At 39.7% G+C, this 22,762-nt stretch overlaps 1 protein-coding gene across 5 annotated transcripts in view; it reads right to left on the bottom strand.

Moving 5' to 3' along the window:
* Positions 1-22,762, bottom strand: part of SCHIP1 (schwannomin interacting protein 1) — a 767,830-nt gene that overhangs the window by 628,321 nt on the left and 116,747 nt on the right. The window lies entirely within an intron of this gene.

The following is a 22,762-nucleotide window of genomic DNA, read 5'->3' as shown; positions in this document are numbered from 1 at the left end:
TTAATGGGAAATGGACTGTGGGTTTCTACAAACTCATTTATTTTGAAAAAAAAAAAAAAATGCATGCATGTCAGTCAGTCAAAAAACAAGTCACAGGCTGCAGAAAAATGTCCTGCTGAACAGAAAATTAGGCAATGGGCAGGAAACAAAGGGCACCGTAATGGAAATCTTTCGAGCTTGAATTAAGTTACCGACTAATGAGGATCCTGCAGGGAACAGTGATAAGGGGGCTGGATGTTTATTAAATAACTATTCTTGCAAATTATCTGACTGATGGTGTTGCTGGCAATGCCCCGAAGATCCCCTTGATGAGGAAGGATCTAAGGGGCAGCAGCCATTAAGCAATTTACATGCAGAAGCATCTGAAAAGAAAGTAATTAAGAATTTTCTTTATGTATATTCTAGGAGGAGAAATAACATTATTTATCAAAAGAAAGGTACTTCGGCAAATAGGCCTTAAAAAAATAGACCTGGTTGCCAGACAATTTAAAAAGAAGGATCTCTCATTTGCTATTCACCTACAACTGTGTGACCCATTGTTGACAGATTAACACTAGACAATCAGATGCCTGGAGTTAGCAGGAGGGGAGTAGGGGAGCAGAAGAGCCTCAATTCTTTCTTTCCCTCTCTCTCTCTCTCTCTCTCTCTCTCTACACACACACACACACACACACACACACACACACACACACACACACATGCTTTTTCTCAAAACATCCCCCTCTTCAAGAGAGGGAGAAAATCTTACAGTTTGAGAGACATTCACGCATTAATTTGTTCCATATGCACTTAGTGAGACATTCCCTAATATAACCTAAGTGTTCTAGGCCCTGTTTGTACAATGGTGACTTGAACACAGGCCCTCTTCCTGAGAAAAACTTGGTCTTGTAGGGGAAACAAACATGAAACAAATAATTACAATGTCATGTAGGAGAAAATCGTGCTTCACTAAAAAATAATGCATCATTAACATCCAGTACATCCTTCTGAACTATCTGAGTCTAGCTGTTCATCATCTTTGAGCTATTTTCCAAGTCTGCAAATTGTAGATAACTGGTAGCAATACAAAATCATTCTTGCCAACAGATACACAAATACTGTCCTGTCTGGTGGAAGTTCAATTGATTTCTCTCTCCCACTATGGAAGAAGCTCATTTTACTTCCATTTGCAGACTCGTCTCAACATTCCTGATTTATAAATGTGTCTGGTTTTCTACTTCTTTGACAAAGTTGTAACATCTTTGCTGGTTTTCTCATTGTATGTTAGTTTTTAGATCTGTATGAGTTATGATTTTACTTTTAATAGGTGCAGGAAGTAAGAATAAATAAAAGGTTCTTCTTCAAAGCTTTCCTCTTAGTTCATTAGTCACCCAACACCAACAAAAAGAAAAAGAAAACTGTTTACTGGTCTCTACAATAGAAGGATGGATGTTGATGGTGACAGCAAAATTTGCTCCTCCTGTTTTGTCATATACTGAGGGCAAAAGTCGGGTTTAGTGGTTGAGGAGTAAATTCCTCTTTTCACAGCCTTCTGCCACAAAAGTTGGCTTAATATTTTCTCTTCAAGTAATTTCCTCTTCAAAGAAAGAGCCCTGAAGAGATGAACTGCCAGCATGCACTCATTCATCCATTTAATACATGTTTATTGAGCGCCTACTGTTATGAAGAACTCAGCTAGACTGTGGGATGTAGAAATCTGTGAGACCCAATATTTAGTGGAAGGAGTTTAATGAGTGGGAAAACAAAATGAAATAATTAAAGTGTAGGGCACGCTATACACAGGACTGTATGTGAGGATGCTCCAAGACAGCCTGGAAGCAGGGCCAGAAAGTGTTCCCAAGAGGGAGTGATTTCTTGGCCTAGAAGCTGCTCTCACCCACACTGTTCACCACATCCATTTCTCTGCATCCTTCACTACTTGGCATGGCCTCCGTTTCCATTCTCCCCAATTTGACTTTAGCTCTGATAATTTTCAAATTTCACCCTCAAACTTCTCTTCTGTCTACATTGTGTTCTTCCCTCTGGGATTCCTTTCAAAACTGTCAAGCAAATAAATAGAAACTTGATGATCCACAGCAGTGCTTTACTTCTACAATACTCATCTGCAAGTCCAACCAATGAAAAGAGTAGCATCTTATTGCCATTGAAACAGACTCAGGATCTTCCTTCACTAATCACCGGTTATTTAATATTTATAATTCGCAATTGAAAGTAAAGTTGTGAATTACCATTCTTACCACTAGGTGATCATTAATATTCACCTATTTAGAACTAAAAACAGTATTTCAGATGCTGAACTTAGCTCCATGTGGGCACAACTTGTCCCTCATCTACAGAGAGACCAATGTGAGGGACACCTTTGAGAGGGAAAAGAAGTTTTATTAATTCTAACACTGGGCAACCACTTAAACTGGAGCTCTCCTCAGCAAACCAGAATATACAGCCACCCTGATAATCCACGTAACCTTTTTGTTTGCTGCGAAAGTTTTGTTAAAATGCTATTTAAGTTGGCTAGGATAATTTTAAGCAACAGATTTAAATTTAAAGGAGTGAACACCTTTATCTACTTCCTGGCCTTCCCCATCCACAATGGTGTACTTCACATGCTTGACACCCAGAGAGGATCATTTTTTAATACCTCTCCCAATACAATAAAGTCATTTTCAGAAATAGCCATTGATAAGCAGTAATAATCATATTGATTTGCTATTTAGTTTTCAAACAATTGATTTAAATTCATTTCATTTTTAAAGATGTTCAAATTCAGTAAAATATTTTACATATGAAATAAAATTTGCACTTACCTAACAAAAATAGTACTTCTTGAAATGCATACTCTATTTTATAGTTTTAAAATTTGATTGATTACAAATAAAAACTCATAGAGCGGCTGCACAGAGTGACGCAATCAAAGTAACTCAAGCTGTTTCCTTGTCTTTAGAATCCATGTGCGATCGTTGCTTTTTATTACTCTATTATCTACACACAGGGATATGAGTACCACAGAGTCAGACAGAAACATCACCTAAAGTGACCTCAAACCATTTCTTACCGTTATACACTTAATCTCAAAACAAGCACATGTGGTTGATTTTGTACACGTCAGGGGCCAACTGTATAGCTCAAATTCACTTCTATGTGGAGTGCACGGCTTATGAAAGGTTAAATGACAAGAATGGGTTAATTGGAGGTTTACATACATAGTATTAAAACTCAGCAGTATTGCAGCAATTGTTTAAAACTTATACAAATGAAAGATTTGTGGGGACGGTCATTTTATCACTGACGTTTCAAATTGGTGGCCCTTGGTGATAAAAAATAAAAATCAGAGTGGTTTTCAGTTGATTTTATTGTTTTCTTACATTCCCTAAAGACAAGGCACCCTTTTTTTTCTCGTCTGCACTGGGAAGATCATTCCCATTGGCCACTCTTGGTTGGTGTCCGCTTCCTTCAGGTCATGGCAGCCCTTCCAGGCCACCGAACTGCCCCATTCTCTGGGTTCATGGCCTCGCTTTTTCTTAGCTTTATCAGTTTATTTTGGTGTGCCCTGTGCCTGTCCTCACAATTAGCTTTTATAATAACATAATATTTTAAAAATGTACTTAGGCCCTGTGCTAGCAACTAAATTACAATATAAACTACTCAAGAGTGGAGGCAGACCCAACCCTTCTCAACCTCAAAGTGATGTCAGCAGGGTTGCATCCCTGCAAGTGCTCTACAGGAGGATCTTTACCTCTTCTGATGGCCCTGTGCCCTGACCCCCTTACAGGACTTGCAATAGTGTTGGCTCTTCTTTGAGCTCAAACCCCTCGTGGGTGGGAGGGGGAGCATGCAGGTGAGTGGGTGCAGGAGCCAGGATAAGTGCTGTTAAGCGTTGGCAGGAACAAACCTCCGTACCAGCCCACAGCAGTGTCTAGCAGTTGCCCATGACCTCTGGAGTCCCAGAGAACATGTGTTACAAGCAATGCCCTTTTAGCAGTTGCTGTTTGCAAATGGCCAAGTGCTAACCAGCTCAGTGGAGAGAGAGGGTGACATACACCCTGCCCTTTTGGTACTCGGGTTCTTCTTATCTAGAAAGAATAAGCTCACATGGACTTGAAGGCTGGTGAATGCACAGACTTTATTAAGTGGTGGAAGTGACTGTCAGCAGAAGGGGAGCTGGAAGAGGAATGGTGTGGGAAGAAAGTGATGTTTGCCTGAAGCCTGGCCATCTCCAGTGGGCTAGTCTCCAAAGTCCTGCCACCTGAAGTTAAGCAGCATCTACAGTAGTCCCTGACACTCAGTCGCTACTGCTTCTCCTGACATTCAGTACTTATTATCTTCTCTTCTTCTCTGCCACACTGCTCTGCTCCTCTGCCAGTAGAGTTTGGGGTTTTTATGGGTATAGAATTGGGGGGTATGGCATATCAGGGTGGTCTTGGAAAAGGCAACATTTGAGTGGGAAAACAGGGATGTGAAGTTCTCATTTAGTGCAGTGGGCTCAGGCTTGTGAGTGGAACCCTTGCCGGGAATTCCACCCTCTTCTTCTCAGTATTTCCGTGCCTTCTGTCCATATCAGCTCTAGGTGTTCACTGGCATGTGTTGACATCATTCCAATTTCTATTTTTGTCTTCATATGGCCTTCTCTGTGTTTCTTCTTGTGTCTGTCTCTTCTCACTAAGAATACTTGTCATTGGATTTAGAATACTCCCTAATCCAGGATTGTCTCAAAAGATCTTGAGATCCTCAATTATCTCTGAAAAGATTCTTTTTCCAAATAAGGTCACATTCACAGGACCCAAGGGTTGGGACATGGAAATATCTTTTAGGGAGCCATTATTCAACCCACTACAGACAGCGACAGTGTTGGGTTATCTAAAGACCCCTCACAAATAAGAAGTTGCAGAAAAGAAAATTCCGCTTTGCAAAATGAGGACTGTCAGGAATTGAATAAATCTCAGTCCATTATTTAAGAATCCTAGATGGGGACAAGTGACCTGGAAGGAGGCTGAAAAATATTAGGAACCCAAGATGCCAAAAAAGAGGCTTAGGTTTGCACCTGATCTCATCTTAGAGGAGAACAGAAGGAGCCAAAAATACCACAGAGAATACTGTCAGTGGGCAAAGTGTGGGAAGAACAATCTGTGGACTCTGCAGGCATGTCAGCTGGAGTAGGTGATGGCTGACCTGGTCTCTCTCTTGACAGGGAGAGAGAGCAGAGCAGCTTGGAAACCACAGAGCATTCCACAGGACTGGCTGGGCTGGGATGAGGTTAGGAGCAAAGGATGAGCATAGTGCAGTTATTTTGAGGATGAATTTTCCTGGAGGAATAGTCTGGACCCTTTCTATCATCTGTCAGGAGCTCCCCAGAGGCACTAACAAAGGACTCTTTCACACTGAAAGGTCTCTGGACTTGATGGTCCATGAAGACTCAATGAGCTCATTTTTTACTCCAAGTTGCTCCACTCCCAAACTGGCAAATGCACATTCATTATCTTGTCACAACTCTGCTAAAGGATAAATTTTAAAATAATGGTGCTCTGCACCACAGCCCTAATTGCCTCCAAACTACTGTGTATTTGCTTTCTTAGAATGTGTACAAATGAAGTCAGAAGATCTGCCTGCATTTGTCTTTCGGCTAGTTCAGCTGGGAGTGCAAACTGGAAAAATCAGCATAATTTCTAAGTGCCCCAAAGGTTTGAGACGAAGTTCGTTATTACCCCTCCCAAAACTAACCAGGTGGAGCTACATTTCTAATAACTACCACAAATGTTTTCAAAAAGATCTTTTTAAAACAACTTTCTAGCCTTGTTTTGCTGTACTCCCTAAACACTGAACTTCCTTTTTCATCAGCTTTTGATGAATGATCAGAAATCTTATTTACAACTTCCCTGAGTGAGAATATGACACCATTAGGCCTGCTTACCCTCATGATACCAGAGCAGCAATAGTTTTGAACCCATCAAGGCAACAACAGACAAGTGAGTTTCAAAGTCATCTATTAATTTTTTTTTCAAAATGGTGTATTGGACATTTATTTTTTGCTTTAATCATTTTATGGTATCTTGAATTTCCCCATAGCTCTTCATTTTGAAATGCCATGGCTTTTAACTTTTGTATTTTATTAATGGGAAAAAAAATCTGACAGAAAATAAAACAATAAAGCCTTTTTCTAGTTTTTCATGACTACATGCAGTTGAATGCTGTAGCCACTAGGATTTTGAAGCAGGAAGAAAATTATAGACCATTAACTATGAAATTAATTGTTTGGCTTTATGACATGAAAGCAAAAGGAAGTTACAAAATAGGGCTTGTAAACAGACACTATGTGTAATGATGCCTTCCACTAGCACTCCATGTAGAACAAAGGCTGCTGGGCTCAGAAGCTTTGTATAGTAATTTCAGGTTTTAGTAGAAGTCAATTTGGATATTGGTTGCTGAGTAATAATATCCCGGAATCTTAGAGGAGGGCGAGATACAGAAACCAAATTCGTAGGGCTCAAGAATGGTAAGGAGCCTAGATTAGGGAATCCACAAATACAAATGTCTCAAGAAATGTGGAAGCGATGAAACAATACAGGACTTTAGAAAAGGTACATAACTTTCCAATTTCAAATTTACTAGAAAATTTCAGTAAATACTAGTTTTACTTATCTCTTGTACTTCATACGTGATCAATGAAGAATCAAAGAGGTTATTAGAGTTCTTTGGGTGCTAGCAACAGAAGCTGAATGATTAACGTAGAGGAAAAGAAGAATGTATCAAAAGGATATGGGGTAGTCATAGGATTAAAAGAAAAGCTGAAGAATTAGGTCTTCCGAAAAGACATGAATAAAGACAAGGTTAGATGATGCAGTAGTAGAATCTAATGTGTGGCCTTTTCTATCAGAATCATGAAGATGAACACACATTAGCCACTTTCAATCTTGATTCCTCAGTAAGACTCCTGTTCCAAGGAGAGATTCCCTGAGTGATTAGCCAGGGTCACAAAGCAAGATCAGGGTGAACATCTTGATTGACAGTTTCCGCAAGATTTTCAGTTCCAGCAAGATTCTTAGCCCCAAATGAAACAATGCTTTTCTGCAAAATTGGGGTGCTGTTACCTAAAGAATGGGGAACAGGTACTAGGTACACAAAACCAAAGGATCCCACTGTAGTATGCAATAGTGTTTGGTAAACTACTCGGCACCACGCAAATACCAGTTGCAACCATTGTAATTCTATTGGTGGAGACAGCTAAAGAAAAGTGGGGGAAAGGAGGAAATTGCTTAGTTAAAAAATTGAAGACACCGGAATACTGAAAATGGTGGCTAGAAGAAGAGCTGGTGGGTTTTAGGAAGTTCCACTGAAAAGGGAGAAACTGAAACTGAAAACAAGGAAAGATGCAGAGAAGCGAGTGGAAGAAGAAAGTTTGAGAATGGAGGAACTGGCCCAGGCCAACACTCCCTTCTCTACCCAGTCAGGAAGCAAAGAATGGAGAAGATAATGGAAAGAAGAAAAATCTATGGCAGAGAGAAGTTAAGGCACTGCCCGCTCGGTTCATTCTCTTAATGTTTCTGACAAGTGCAAGGTGGTGTCCAGGGTTGGGTAAGGGGCTGCAGAGAATGCCAAAAGAAGAGAAGAAAAAGGAGAAGCAAGAGAGGAACAAAACCTGAAACATTTTATAATGTGGAAGCAGAAACAGTCAAATTGCCAAAATTTGCCTGCCACAGAGAAACATGTCATCCTAATTCCTGGATGTCACAAGGAGTATTCACATGAGGCAACCCTCTCCCCGCCCAGCTTGCTGCCATCTCTTTAACACACTGCGTAGTAAAGGATTTAACCCCACCAAAAAAGACATCTGGCCTTTGCCCTCGACTGGTGTGAGATAATAATCTTTGTTTAGCTGAGGTCTTCAAGTTAGTCAAATTAGTAACAATATTATTGGGGTGGGGGTGGACACTACAGAAAGACCATCAGTGTAATTTAGGATGAGGCTCTGGGTCTCACAATGTTAGTTGAACTGAAGACTGAGATCAATCACATGGACAATTGATCAATCATGACGACAAAATTAAAACTCTGAACATTGGGGCTTGGATACAGTTTCCTGGTTGACAGTACTCTGAGTATGTTGTCATGCATTGATGCTAGGAAACTAACATGTCCTAACTTTACAGGGAGAGGACACAGAAGCTCCATATTTGGTACTTCCCTTACGCTGTTCTACATGTTTCCTCTCGGCCTATTTTAATCTGTATCATTTCCTTGTAATACATCATAATGAGTGTAAGTTCTTTCAGTGAGTTCTGTGAATCCTTCCAGCAAATTCTGAAACCTAAGGGTAGTTTCAGAAGCCCCCAGACTTGCAGTTGGTGTCAGAAGTGAGACTGTCTTGGGAATTCCTCCATATGTCTTTGCAGTTGGCTAAACTCCTTGCAGAGAGACTGCATGGTGCAGAATTACTTGCTGCTGGTCAACCTGGACACAAACATGTGAGACCAGGAGGGGTAGGTCCAGAGTGGATGATAAGGAAGACCTGCCACCTGATGTTCAATCTGACATCCATAGCAGGACATCCCTGGCCTGCCACCCCTTCAAAGCATCAGTTGGCTACTCAAGGACACAGGAGATGACAGATGCAGAAAGTAAAGTCAGAGGCACATGTTCTTTCTCCCCCATTCAGAAACTTCCCTGTTTTGTCAATTCTCCTGCCTTCATTTTAAACTCACACTCACAGATTCTGTCCTCTCAAATACCTGAGGACCGGGCCATATTATTTACAAGACGACTCATTCATCATTATGGCAGACTGAAGGTGGCCACAAATTCTTTGACACTCCTCTCATTAAAAGGTGAAATCTATGGTCCCTCTCCTAGAACCTGGGCCAATTCTGTGACTGCTTTAACCAGTAGAATATAGCTGAAGTGATGCTGCATATCTTCTGGGATCAGGCCTTGAAAAACTGACAGCTTCCACTTCTTGTCTCTTGGAGCCCTAGCATAAGAAATTCAATGTAGCCACTTGAGAAGATCATGGCCAACTTCAACTGTTCTAGGCATCTGAGCCCAGGTGCCAGACATGAGAGAAGAAGCCCCCTAAATATTCTAGCCTCAGCAGATGCAATCTAGAGAAGAACCAGGAAACAGCCAGAGCTGAGAAGACAGATACATGGCCCCACTAAAACAATTCAAGCATCTATGGTTATCTGAGCCACTCCAGCTGAGGCTGCAGTCAAGAAGGAGCAAAAACAAGCTATCCCCACTGTGCCCTGCCAAGTTTTCCAGCCTACAAAACTGTGAGATAAGATTAAACAGTCATTGCTTTATATCAGTAAGTTTTAGGAAGTTTGTTACGCAGCAGTAGATAACTATTTCACTGCCTCATAAATGAAGCCCAGTCTTTCATAGGTGGAGACTCAGTTCTTTTGTACCCATGGGTCTCTTCTTTCTTATGCCTGCTGGTGCCTGGTTCTCTTTCACATACAGAGCCATGACCCTGTGATCTGACAGCTACAGAGAACTGACTCTGTTAAATATACAAGAATTCAATCCTCTCACTTGAAGACCCAGCCCTCTTACCACACAGGTACACAACCTTCTTGTAGCCGTAGAAAACTGCTCTTGACATACACGCAAGGACTGAGTATCCTCCCATCTGCGGACTCGGACTTCTCACACGCCTGGTACACCATCTTACACCCACTTGGAGAGAGGTGCTCCTGTTGGTGACCTGCCCCCAAAGGTGCATCTCTCTCTCACAAACAGGGCTTAGCCTTTCTCAGTCACTCTGTCTCTTCTCTCACCTCCCCCAACCCCATTCTCTCTCTCATACATTCACAGTGATACAGCACCCCTCTCATCCCCTCTTTTCAGATACAACCCACACTTAACAGTGCTTTGTGGAGACTATGAGGCTATCTTTAGAGTTCAATGCATGAGTTACTTCTAATGACAGAAATCTCAAACCTCTTAGGAGGGAAGGGTGGTGATGGGGTAGATGGCAGAGCAAGGGAGTGGAACTGAGTGTGATGTCTGGGGCCATGCTGTGACAGATGGATCACACACTAAACCAGAAAACCTAAGACCCAGAATATCCAGCCCTCATCACTGTTGTAAACTTGAGTTCTCATCCCTCATCAGCTCACTGATCTGCAATTTCCTCATTTTTAAAGGGAGCACAATCACCCCACAGACCGCACTCTCCATAACTGCTGCCAACATGCTCAAATCCATCCCCGGAGTCCCTTCAGTAAATAACTCCTTACTACGTGACCCAAGAAAAGGGAACAGAACTCCCTCCCTAACTCATCCAGTGACACCAGGAGTTTACCTCTTGAATGAAGGAAGAAAAGCAGTTATTTAATTTCTGGGTAAGAATAGACACTCAGCAGAAGGAGATTTAGTTAATGACACATTTCCAAGAATGCTAGATCCACTAACAGTTATCAGGTATGGGTCAAAAAGCAGTTAGAAATGTAAGAGTCAGTTAAAAACCCATTGTACCTTATCAAAAAGAATCTGTGTTACTTGTCTGTGGGCTCAGCTGTGATCATTGAGCTGAAAAGAAAGCTGACTGAGGCAGCTCCCTCCTTTCCTCAAAAGGCACACCCAGCAATCTGTGGAATTATATTCTACATCCCCAAAACAAGTGTAGTAATTTGGTATTTAAAATTTGCTTGGCTTAAGTTGGGCATGGTGGCTCACTCCTGTAGTCCCAGCTACCCAGGAGGCTGAGGCATGGTGGGAGGATCTCTTAAACCAGCCTGGGCAGCATAGCAAGGCCATGTCTTGAAAAAAAAAAAAAAAAAAAAAAAAAAATATATATATATATATATATATATATATATATATATATATATATATATTCACACACATACCCACACATTTATATATTATTTTATTATATATATTTACATATATATTATGTATATTTTTATATATGTATATATATATAAATAAAAATTGCTTAGCTTGATGCTATGGAACATTTCCCATGCTTTGGCAATGGAGGTGTAGATTAGGAAAAGCCAAAAGGACCAAGAGGAACCACGAAGGAGTAATTGCCACTGTATCCTTATCTGCTTCTAGAGAGAACCCTCTTAGGCACTGACAGCAAGAATGTGAAAGGATCCACAGGAAGCACTTGGGAAACTGAGACAAACGGATGGAAATGCCTCCATAGGACAGAAACTGAGGAACCTGCTGTTAAATTGCATCTTTGTATTTCTGTTTGCTTCCAATTTGATAAACCATCTGGCCCTGAGTTTTGGGTTCAGAAAATGATGCTGATTCATCAAATTATCTTCACCTTCTTTCCAGGTCTTAGAATGGCAACTGTTCTTATTTTGTAACATTTCAAAAGGGAGCCTGGGGTTTAAAACTCAGGACAAGTTGTAGCCACTAGAATCTTAAAGAGTTTTTAAAGTTACAAATGGATCTTTGATGGGGAGAATTAAACCAAGTTAGATGACACTCTTCAGGATACCATCCAGGAGAACTAACTCCGCCAACCTAGCAAGGCAGGCCAACATTCAAATTCAAGAAATGCAGAGAGCACCACAAAGATATTCTTCAAGAAGAGCAACCCCAAGGCACATAATCATCAGATTCACCAGGGGTGAAACGAAGGAGAAAATGCTAAACGCAGCCAGAGAGAAAGGTCAGGTTACCCACAAAAGGAAGCCCATCTGGCTCACAGGGGATCTCTCGGCAGAAACCCTATAAGCCAGAAGAGAGTGGAGGCCAGTATTCAACATCCTTAAAGAAAAGAATTTTCAATCCAGAACTTTATATCCAGCCAAACTAAGCTTCATAAATGAAGGAGAAATAAAATCGTTTACAGACAAGCAACTGCTGAGAGTTTTTGTCACCACCAGGCCTGCCTTACAAGAGCTCCTGAAGGGAGCACTAAACATGGAAAGGAACAACCAGTACTAGCCACTGCAAAACATACCAAATGGTAAAGAGCATCGACACTATGAAGAAACTGCATCAACTAATGGGCAAAACAATCAGCTAGCATCAAAAAGGCAGGATCAAATTCACACATAACAATATTAACCTTAAATGTAAACGGGCTAAATGCCCCAATCAAAAGACACAGACTGGCAAATTAGATAAAGAGTCAAGACCCATCAGTGTGCTCTATTCAGGAGACCTATCTCACATGCAAAGACACACATAGGCTCAAAATAAAGGGATGGAGGAAGATTTCCCAAACAAATGGAGAGCACAAAAAGCAGGGGTTGCAATCCTAGTCTCTGATAAAAGACTTTAAACCAACAAAGATCAAAAGAGACAAAGAAGGGCATTACATAATGGCAAAGGGATCAATGCAACAAGAAAGACTAACGATCCTAAATACATATGCACCCAATACAGGAGCACCCAGATACATAAAGCAAGTTCTTAATGACCTACAAAGAGACTTAGACTCCCACGCAATAATAGTGGGAGACTTTAACACTCCACTGTCAACATTACACAGATCAACAAGACAGAAAATTAACAAGGATATCCAGGACTTGAACTCAGACCTGGACCAAGTGGACCTAATAGACATGTACAGAATTCTCCACCCCAAATCCACAGAATATACATGCTTCTGAGAACATCACACTTACTCTAAAATTGATCACGTAATTGGAAGTAAATCACTCCTAAGCAAATGCAAAACAACGGAAATCATAAAAGTCTCTCAGACCACAGTGCAATCAAATTAGAACTCAGAATTAAGAAACTCACTCAAAACTGCACAACTACATGAAAACTGAACAATCTGCTCCTGAATGATGACTGGATAAATAATGAAATGAAGGCAGAAATTAAGATATTCTTTGAAACCAATGAGAAAAAAGACACAACTTACCAGAGTCTCTGAGATACATTTAAAGCAGTATCTAGAGGGAAATTTTTAGCACTAACTGACCACACGAGAAACAAGGAAAGATCTAAAATTGACAACCTAATGTCACAATTAAAAGAACTAGAGGAGCAAGATCAAGCAAATTCAAAAGCTAGCAGAAGATAAGAAATAACTAGGATCAGAGCAGAACTGAAAGAGATAGAGGCACCAAAAAAACCCTTCAACAAATCAATAAATCCATGAGTTTTTTTTTTTTTAAAAAAAGATCAACAAAATAGACTGCTAGCTAGACTAATAAAGAAGAAAAGAGAGAAGAATCAAATAGACGCAATAAAAAATGATAAAGAGGATATCACCACCAATTCCACAGAAATACAAACTACCATCAGAGATTACTACAAACACCTCTATGCACATAAACCACTAAATCTAGAAGAAATGGATAAAAATTCCTGGACACTTACACCCTACCAAGACTAAACCAGGAAGAACTTGAATCCCTGAATAGAGCAATAACAAAGTCTGAAGTTGAGGCAGCAAATAATAATAGCCTACCAACCAAAAACAGTCTAGGACCAGACCAGTTCATAGCAGAATTCTACCAGAGGTACAAAAAGGAGCTGGTCCTTTTCCTTCTGAAACTATTCCAAACAATACAAAAAGCGGGAATGCTCCTTAACTCATTTTCTTAGACCATCATCATCCTGATACCCAAACCTGGTAGAGACACAACTAAAAAAGAAAATTTCAGGCCAACAACCATGATGAACATGGATGTGAAAATTCTCAGTAAAATACTGACAAACTGAATCTGACAGCACATCAAAAAGCTTATTCATCATGATCAAGTCGGCTTCATCCCTGGGATGCAAGGCTGGTTCAACATACACAAATCTATAAATGTAATCCACCACATAAACCGTACCAAAGACAAAAAACACATGATTCTCTCAATAGATGCAGAGAAGGTCTTCAACAAATTCAACAGCCCTTCATGTTAAAAGCTCTCAATAAACTAGGTATAGATGGAACTTATCTCAAAATAATAAGAGCTATTTAGGACAAACCCACAGCCAATATCATACTGTATGGTAAAAACTGGAAGCATTCCCTCTGAAAACTGGCACAAGACAAGGATACCCTCTCTCATCACTCCTATTCGACATAGTATTGGAAGTTCTTGCCAAAGCAATCAGGCACGAAGAAGAAATAAAGGGTATTCAACTTGGAAAACAAGAACTAAAATTGTCTCTATTTGCAGATTACATGATTGTATATTTAGAAGACCCCATCATCTCAGCCCAAATCTCCTTAAGCTGATAAGCAACTTCAGCAGTCTCAGGATACAAAATCAATGTGCAAGAATCACAAGCATTCCTATACACCAATAACAGACAAATAGCCAAATCATGAGTGAACTCCCATTCACAATTGCTACAAAGAGAATAAAATACCTAGGAATACAACTCACAAGGGATGCGAAGAACCTCTTCAAGGAGAACTACAAACCACTGCTTAAGTAAATAAGAGAGGACACAGATTAAAAAAAAACAAAAAACAAAAAACAAACAAAAACAAACAAACAAACAAACAAACAAAAAAACCTTTCCATGTTCATGGCTCAGAAGAATTAATATCATGAAAATGGCCATACTGCCCAAAGTAATTTATAAATTCAATGCTATCCCCATCAAGCTACCATTGACTTTCTTCACAGAACTGGAAAAAAACACCTGAAACTTCATATGGAACCAAAAGAGAATTCATATAGCCAAGGCAATTCTAAGCAAACAACCAAACAAGCAAACAAAAAACAAAGCTGGAGGCATCACATTACCTGACTTCAAACTGTACTACAAGGGTACAGGCCATGGTAATCAAAACAGCATGATATTGGTACCAAAACAGAGATATAGACCAATGGAACCGAACAGAGACCTCAGAAGTAATGCCACACATCTATAACCATCTGATCTTTGACAAACCTGACACAAACAAGCAATGGGGAAAGGATTCCCTGTTAAATAAGTGGTGTTGGGAAAACTGGCTAGCCATATGCAGAAAGCTGAACCTGGATCCCTTCCTTACACCTTATACAAAAACTAACTCCAGATGGATTAAAGATTTAAACATAAGACCTAACACCATTTAAAAAAAAAAAAAAACCTAGAAGAAAATCTAGGCAATACCCTACAGGACATAGGCCTGGGCAAGGACCTCATGATTAAAACACCAAAAGCAATGGTAACAAAAGCCAAAATAGACAAATGGGATCTAATTAAACTTAAGAGCTTCTGCACAGCAAAAGAAACTATCAGAGTTAACTGCCAACCAACAGAATAGGAAAATTTTTTGGCAATCGACCCATCTGACAAAGGGATAATTACCAGAATCTACAAAGAACTTTAAAAAATTTACAAAAACAACAACAACAAACAAACAAAAAACTCCATCAAAAAGTGGGTAAAGGATATGGACACTTTTCAAAAGAACACATTTATGCAGCTAACAAACATATGAAAAAAAGCTCATCATCTCTGGTCATTAGAGAAATGCAAATCAAAACCACAGTGAGATATCATCTCACACCAGTTAGAATGGCAATCATTAAAAAATCAGGAAACAACAGATGCTGGAGAGAACATGGAGAAATAGGAATGCTTTTACACTGTTGGTGAGAGTGTAAATTAGTTCAACCATTGTGGAAGACACTGTGGCAATTCCTCAAGGACCTAGAACTAGAAATACCATTTGACTTAGCAATCCCATTACTGGGTTTATACCCAAAAGATTATAAAACATTTAATTATAAAGACACATGCACACGTATGTTTATTGTGGCAATGTTCACAATAGCAACGACTTGGAACCAACCCAAATGCACATCAACGATAGACTAGATAAGGAAAATGCAGCATATATACACCATGGAATACCATGCAGCCATAAAAAAGGATGAGTTCACATCTGTTTCAGGAATATGGATGAAGCTGGAAACTATCATTCTCAGCAAACTGACACAAGAACAGAAAACCAAACACCACATGTTCTCACTCATAAGTGGGTGTTGAATGATGAGAACATACAGACACAGGGAGGGGAACATCACACACTGGGGCCTGTCAGAGGGTTGGGGGGAACTAGGTGAGGGATAGCAGTGGGTAGAGGGATTGGGGAGGGATAACATTAAGAGAAATACCGAATGTAGATGATGGGGGAATGGATGCAGCAAGCCACCATGGCACGTGTATACTTGTGTAACAAACCTGCACAATGTGCACGTGTACCCCAGAACTTAAAGTATAATTAAAAAAAAAGAATTCTGCTACAATAAATGTCAGAGTACAGGAAAAAAAAAGAATCATTATTACCAGTTTTGCTTTTAATGTTTCCAACTCTCAGCATACTTGAACTTCTATTCAACTCATTCCAAAATAAATGGCTTTTACACACACACACACACACACACACACACACACACACACAGAGATACTCAAAGAATCACCCATGGGTACTTACAGAGATGCACTGATTTAAAAAAATCATAAAATCATATTTTAGTGGTAATATTGATAATTTTTCTAAACCCCCTTTTTTCTTTGTTTCACTTTGTAAACAGTTCATGCTTAACTGTTTACAAAATAGCTTTGGCGTTTTCTAAATCACACTACTATATAAAACCCAAATCTTCGCTTTTCAAAAGAATTACAAAATGGCATCTGTTGTATGTAGTATTACTAAATCAGGCTATAATTAATTTTAACTCGTGGGTATATACACATGGTAAGTACAGTTTCTTATACAATCATTAAATGTAATCAGCCTATTACTCTTCAGTTTCTATCTTAGTCCCTTTTCTTTTTGAAAAAAACACACTCCCTAACTCTCTTGTTTCATGCCCCAGCCAGGTCAGTTTCAAGCCCTTCATGTGATTACTGATGAATTTCTCTTAGTTTTTACTACATATACTTCTTCACTTATTTCTTATACTTGTCTCTTTCCAGTCTCAGTTCTACAGATATCATTAATTTATATAAAGATGCTCCTCATCAGAACACACAATCCCCTATACTTCTTTCTTTAATCACCTCCCCCAGCGACACACTTCAATCTCACTCAACTCAGCCACAGGTTGGGCCCCACCTCCAACCTGCCACCTCCACTAGCCTTCTCCCCTTATCTGTCCAGGAGGCTTTTTAGAAATCAGTAAAGATGTGATGTAGTCTTGAATGTAGTGTTGATATGCCATGGATGCCAGAAGCCATATCCTTTTTCTCTCTGCCCCAGCACAGCCAGGAGAAAGGCATATGACTGAAGTGCAATGAATTAGATGTTCTCTTCTAGGACTCTGAATCTTGAGCAAGGGACACAAAGACCAAATAGATTACTTAGTGTTTTCATCCTAACCTGTCCCTTCCTGCTGTAGGATGGTGGTTGGGGCTCCTGCTTCCTAGGTCTTCAGCCTTCACATTAATTCTGCAAGTCCCCTCCTCATATCAACAACACCCAAGCCTGTCAGGTTCTCTTTTATTTAAGTCAGCTCAAGAAATTCCTGTGGTTGCAGGAGAATAACCATGACTGATTCATTAAGAAATCCAGGGAGCAGGCTAAACCAGGCCATCCCACTTCCTCTTTGATACCACAATCATGATTATACCACTAGAAGGTGGTTAACTGCTTCTCCTCCACCAGCTATTTCAGAAGGTTACTCTGTCTACAAGGAAACAGGTCACTTAATCAGGAGATAAGACATTTGGATACTGGCTCTGGCTGCGCCAACTACCAGCTGTGAGTCTCAGTGTTATCCATTCACTCTCAATGTGGCATGTGGCAGTGCCAGCTTATACTTATTGAGGACTTACTATGTGCCAGACATTGTTCTAAGTGATACATATACATACATACATATATATACACACACATGTATAACACAGATATAACTATATATGTATCACTTAGATTATTATATACACATATACATATATATACACATATACATATATATATAGATATATAGATATAGTTGTTTACTCCTTATAACAATCTTATGAATAAATTACAGTTTTCCCTATTTTTCAGAAGGAAAACTGAGGCATGGGGATGTTAAGTATCTTACTCAAAGTTACACAGCTAGGAAGTAGCTTGAACCCAGAAAATCTAGGTCAAGGATGTATACTCTTAGCCACTATACTATCCTGCCCCTGTGGGTCTTGGTATCCTTTTCTCTAAGTTGTAATTGGACTATTTTGAAGATACTGAGATTTATACTCCAATCATAGGATCACTGTGCCCCAGTATCACAGGTCTGGGACTGCTCCACATGTGGTGGTTTGGAGTTTTAGCTCTTTCAGAAAAGCCGTAGTCCCTCCTGTCAGCTCCAGATGAATGTTTCTTCTGAGTAGTACCCTTAGAACCCGTCTAATCAAGATCGAGACCAGCTTTCCTCTTGCCACATCAGTGATTGTCGCTTTAACTGTCAATATTTATTCCTCTTGCTACTGTAAAAACTGCCACAAACTTAGTAGTTTAAAATAACATAAATTTATTCTTTTACAGTTCTGGAGCTCAGAAGCCTAAAATGGGTCTCACTGGGCTAAAACGAAGGTGTTAAAAGTCTCTGTTTATCCTGGAAGCCTTAGGAGAAAACCTGTTTCTTTTCCAATGTATAGTGGCTGCCTGCATTCCTTGGCTTGTGGCCCCTCCCTCCAACTTTAAAGCCAATAGTGCATCATCTTCAACTTTTTCTCTAATTACGACACTTTACTTTGGTCATTACATCTTCTCTGACTCCTTCAAGGAACCTTGGTATTACATTTAGGGTCCACCTAGATAAGCCAGAATAATCTCCTGGTCTTATGGTTTTTAATCACATCTGCAGTTTGTTTTTTCATGGAACATAGTCACTGGCTGCAAAGATTAAGCCAGCAAAACCTTTGTGAGGCCATTATTCTGCCTACTACAACTATCTGAACACACAACAGTTAAACTTAACATCTAAGTCCACAAACAAGAGAATTCCACATTTCTTAAAATACTCTAGGTGAATATTTTTTAAAGGGTCTAATCCTTCTGACTGTGCCAGATAAATGGCGGCAGATACCTAGAAGAAGAGAAAATCACAAGTTGGAAGTCTGACCAAACGGCAAAGATTTTTCAAGACTTTATTGTTCAATGTATTCTTTAGTCTCTTTCATTCATTAATTGAGAAGCAGTTGGCTTTTAAAGCCCAGTGAAGCCCCCAATTTCTGGATTCTAAATTTCTATATTTCCTTTCATTTTAAACCTCAAACCAGCCAATTTTTGCTTGATTATCTTGTCTAAGACAGCAAAAAGAAGACAAGACACATGAACAGGCTCTTTCCACCCAGTATCTTTCATGTGACAATCTTAACAGGCAGGTGGCCTAACTCATCCCCTTCCTAGCTATATGATCTCTGATGAGTTACTTTATTTCATTGAACTCCCTTTTTAATGATAGAAATTATTCTCTTTTCCATTTATCTAACTGTCTAACTACTGGTACCTCAACAGCAAAGCTAATACCTTTTCATCGTTGTCTTAACATTCTCATGCCAGCCTATTGCTTATATGAAGAATATACTCAGGAAGTAAACGCTCCCTCAGGTACGTTTCTAAAAACCATATTTATTCTACCTACCAGCATGCTTTGCATATCCTAGGTTCTCCATAATGATAGATACCATTATTTTCTCCCTTCTTTTCTAGTTGTTCAGAATCAGAGAAATTTGCCTCTGAAAGGAAATGGTTGTCCAGAAAAATGCGTAGTACACATGCTTTTCTACTTGATTAAAATTTCACAGTCCATCTAGTTACCCTATAACCATTGAGGAAACTTCTCAATTGCTGCCATACATTCTTTGTTTAACAGGATAAAAACTCATTTCAGAGATTGCTAGAAAGCACTTTTCTTTAGGATCTACTTTTAAAATTCATGGCCTTAGGTTATTTATAATTCAACCAGAGAGTCAAAGTACCTGGATGAGAAAACAACCTTCTTTAGACCACTGGTTGCAAACTAGAGGCCACAGAACACATCAGCCCATGTGCATGATTTGTTTGTGTGTGCAATAATAGTTAAAAAAAAAAAAAGGTTTAGTTTCCAACATTTAAAAACCAAAAGATATCATATTAAATTTGGATTTCTAACTTGTGATTTAAAAAATGAGTAAAGCTGACCACATTGGGTCCACAGTACCACAGAGTAATAGTGTGCTTACTTGAGAGTAGCTAGTCCCTTTGCACAGGACTGTAACTCTCCAGTTCAGCTCCCTCCACCCCTATACTTTCCTACTTGGCCCTGTAAGCAACTGCATTTGTGACCCTTTGTTCTGGATCCCATGATCTACAAGATATATCTAGACTTTTTTATTTGCATAGCCTCTATTCCTTCAGGAGAAAATCTGTTGGATCAGTGCACATTATTTTTCTAAGTTTTCTAATATTCTGTGCAAATTATCCTCACATTTGGAAATGTACCTCTCACCAGCTGATCCAGGAAAGGCTCAGATGCCTTGGCCAGACCTGTGTTTCAGCCACCTTTAACTATATCAAAGACAGATTGGAGGGAGGAGAGAATAGTTAAAAACAAGAGCAATTGCTTAGAAGAGAGGGAATGGAGGACTGAATTAGGATAATGGTAGTAACAAGGGAGAAATGACAGATGTGGGAGATTTTGAAGAGGCAGAATCAATAGGAGGTAACAATTGGTTGGATTTTAGTATTTAATTACTCTTCACTTCCTCCATGAAGCTCTCACTGGACTTTCTACAGCCACTTCCTCACTTCAGCCAGACTCTACTGCTGTTTTTCTCTGCCTAATGTTCTCATAGATTGCTTGCATACAAGTGGCAAAGGAAGTAGAAGAAATCAGGATGAATCTTAAATGTTAGGTGGAAAGACCAGCTAGGTGCCTTTAATGAAGACAAAGAGTGCAGAAAATGGTCAACATTTGTTTTCATCTTTGGGGTTGGGTGGGACACAGGAGAAGGCTGGAGATAAAGGGAAATTTGAGTTTAGTATAGCACATAAAATTCAAGCGATGGATGGAGATGTCTACATCTAGTAAGTAGTGGTATTATTTAATGGTCAATCACATGGACTAGAATCAGAATGCCTAGGTTTGAATCCTAACTCTGCTAGCTCCTAGCTCTGTGACATTGGGTAAGTTACATAACATTTCAGGGTCTTGATTCCTCTGAAATGCGAGAATAATGTGTCTACTTCATAAGGGTAGGACAGTAATAAGACTGGGACCTAAGGAAGAGACATGAACCATTACAGTTGCAGACAATGAATGTGCTCCCCTGGGAAGACCCTGTGGAGAGGGAGGAAAGCCAAGTGCAGAGCCCAGCTGTGAGGCAGAGTGGCAGAGGTGCCCAGAACATCAGTTCTCACATGTGGCTGCATACTGTAATTACTTGGAGAACTTCCAAAAATACTGATGTTTGGGACCTACCCCCAGAGAGTCTCGTTGAATTGTTCTGGCATGTGGCCTGAGTGTTGGGAGTTGTAAAAGGTACCCAGGCAATTCTAATAGACACCAATTTTGAGAACTATATCCCTAAAGAAAGACACTAAAGACTTAGGATTTCTCATTTTAAAATGAGCTCCATCCATTAAAATGTAGATTCAAATATAAATTCTAACAAAGTCCTTTCTTATAACATTATTATAGATCAGAGACTTATTAGAAGATATAATACAAATAATAGCTACCATTTGCTAGCAATTGGAGTGAAATACTGTGTTGATTGTGAGCATGGGCTCTGAAATTAGGCATATGTTCAAATCATAGCCCCACTATGTACTTAGCTGTGTGGATTTGAGAAAGTTACTTACATCACTGTATTTTACTTTCCTCATCTAAAAAATGGGGATTATATCACTATTTACCACACAGGGCAAATTGTAGGGTAAGTTCACTCATGTGTAAAAATAACATAGAACAGTGTTTGCCACGGAGAAAACACTTACTAAAGGTTTGCTGTTACTATCCTGATTGTTACCACTGGGTGTTTATCCTATGCTGGGCACTGTGCTGTCCACTTAATAAGCAACAGTGTGAATTACTGGGATATTATTGGTGTCCTGTCTTTCTGCTACTGAGGATCCATCAACAAAAACAAGGACTAATTTTCCTTTTTCTTCTCAAGAGATGATCTGATATACCTTTAAGTCTTAATTGCACTATAGGGGTGAGAGTAGGTTTTATGTTTCAGGCTCAACTAGGAAGATTAACCTGGCCTATTCCAGGTTACTGGATGCTGAAGAATCAGGCTGAGTACTCAATCATAAGGAAAGCTGTGTTAAGAGAAGGCTGAATTCACTATCCTAGCAAGTTACAAAAGACTAAGGTATTGTTTGGGAAGAAATAATACCCTGTGACTTGTAATAGGGACATCAGGTCTGGCATATTTGAAAATCTTGGAAGATTCCACTGAACCATTTGAGCTTATAGAAGGGGACTACTCCTCCCTGTTAAAGGTTAGGACTCCTCTGTTGCTTGAGGATAAAACTGCAGAGTCTATTTACCTGAAAAACAACATGTCCTTCCTCAGTGTTTACTGCCATCTCCCCTCTTGGCCACCAAACCAAAAGCCAGGGTCGAGCTCTAATACAACCAGCTGGGGAAGTGCTGGATCATCCTGAGAGGAAAAGCACTATGCCCTGATGGAGCACAGGACCTAGCAATATGCACCAGTAGCCTCAGCACAGTATGTAGGATTGGATCCTCAGAGTGCTGGATCAAGGAGTAAAAATGACGTTGAATAAGGAAGAGTTCATAGATACAGAAATGTGCTCCAGTAATACAGAATTTAAACCCTGCCAAGACTCTGGGGGGGTCATGATAATATGCTGGTAGGGTGACTTTAGAAAGCTTGCGTGCTTCACACTAAACCATGCCATAATTGC

This window comes from Saimiri boliviensis, chromosome 9, assembly GCF_048565385.1.
Source record: "Saimiri boliviensis isolate mSaiBol1 chromosome 9, mSaiBol1.pri, whole genome shotgun sequence".
NCBI classification, from domain to species: domain Eukaryota; kingdom Metazoa; phylum Chordata; class Mammalia; order Primates; family Cebidae; genus Saimiri; species Saimiri boliviensis.
The sequence above is the reverse complement of the archived record's forward strand: the minus strand, read 5'-3'. Positions and strand labels throughout refer to the sequence as shown.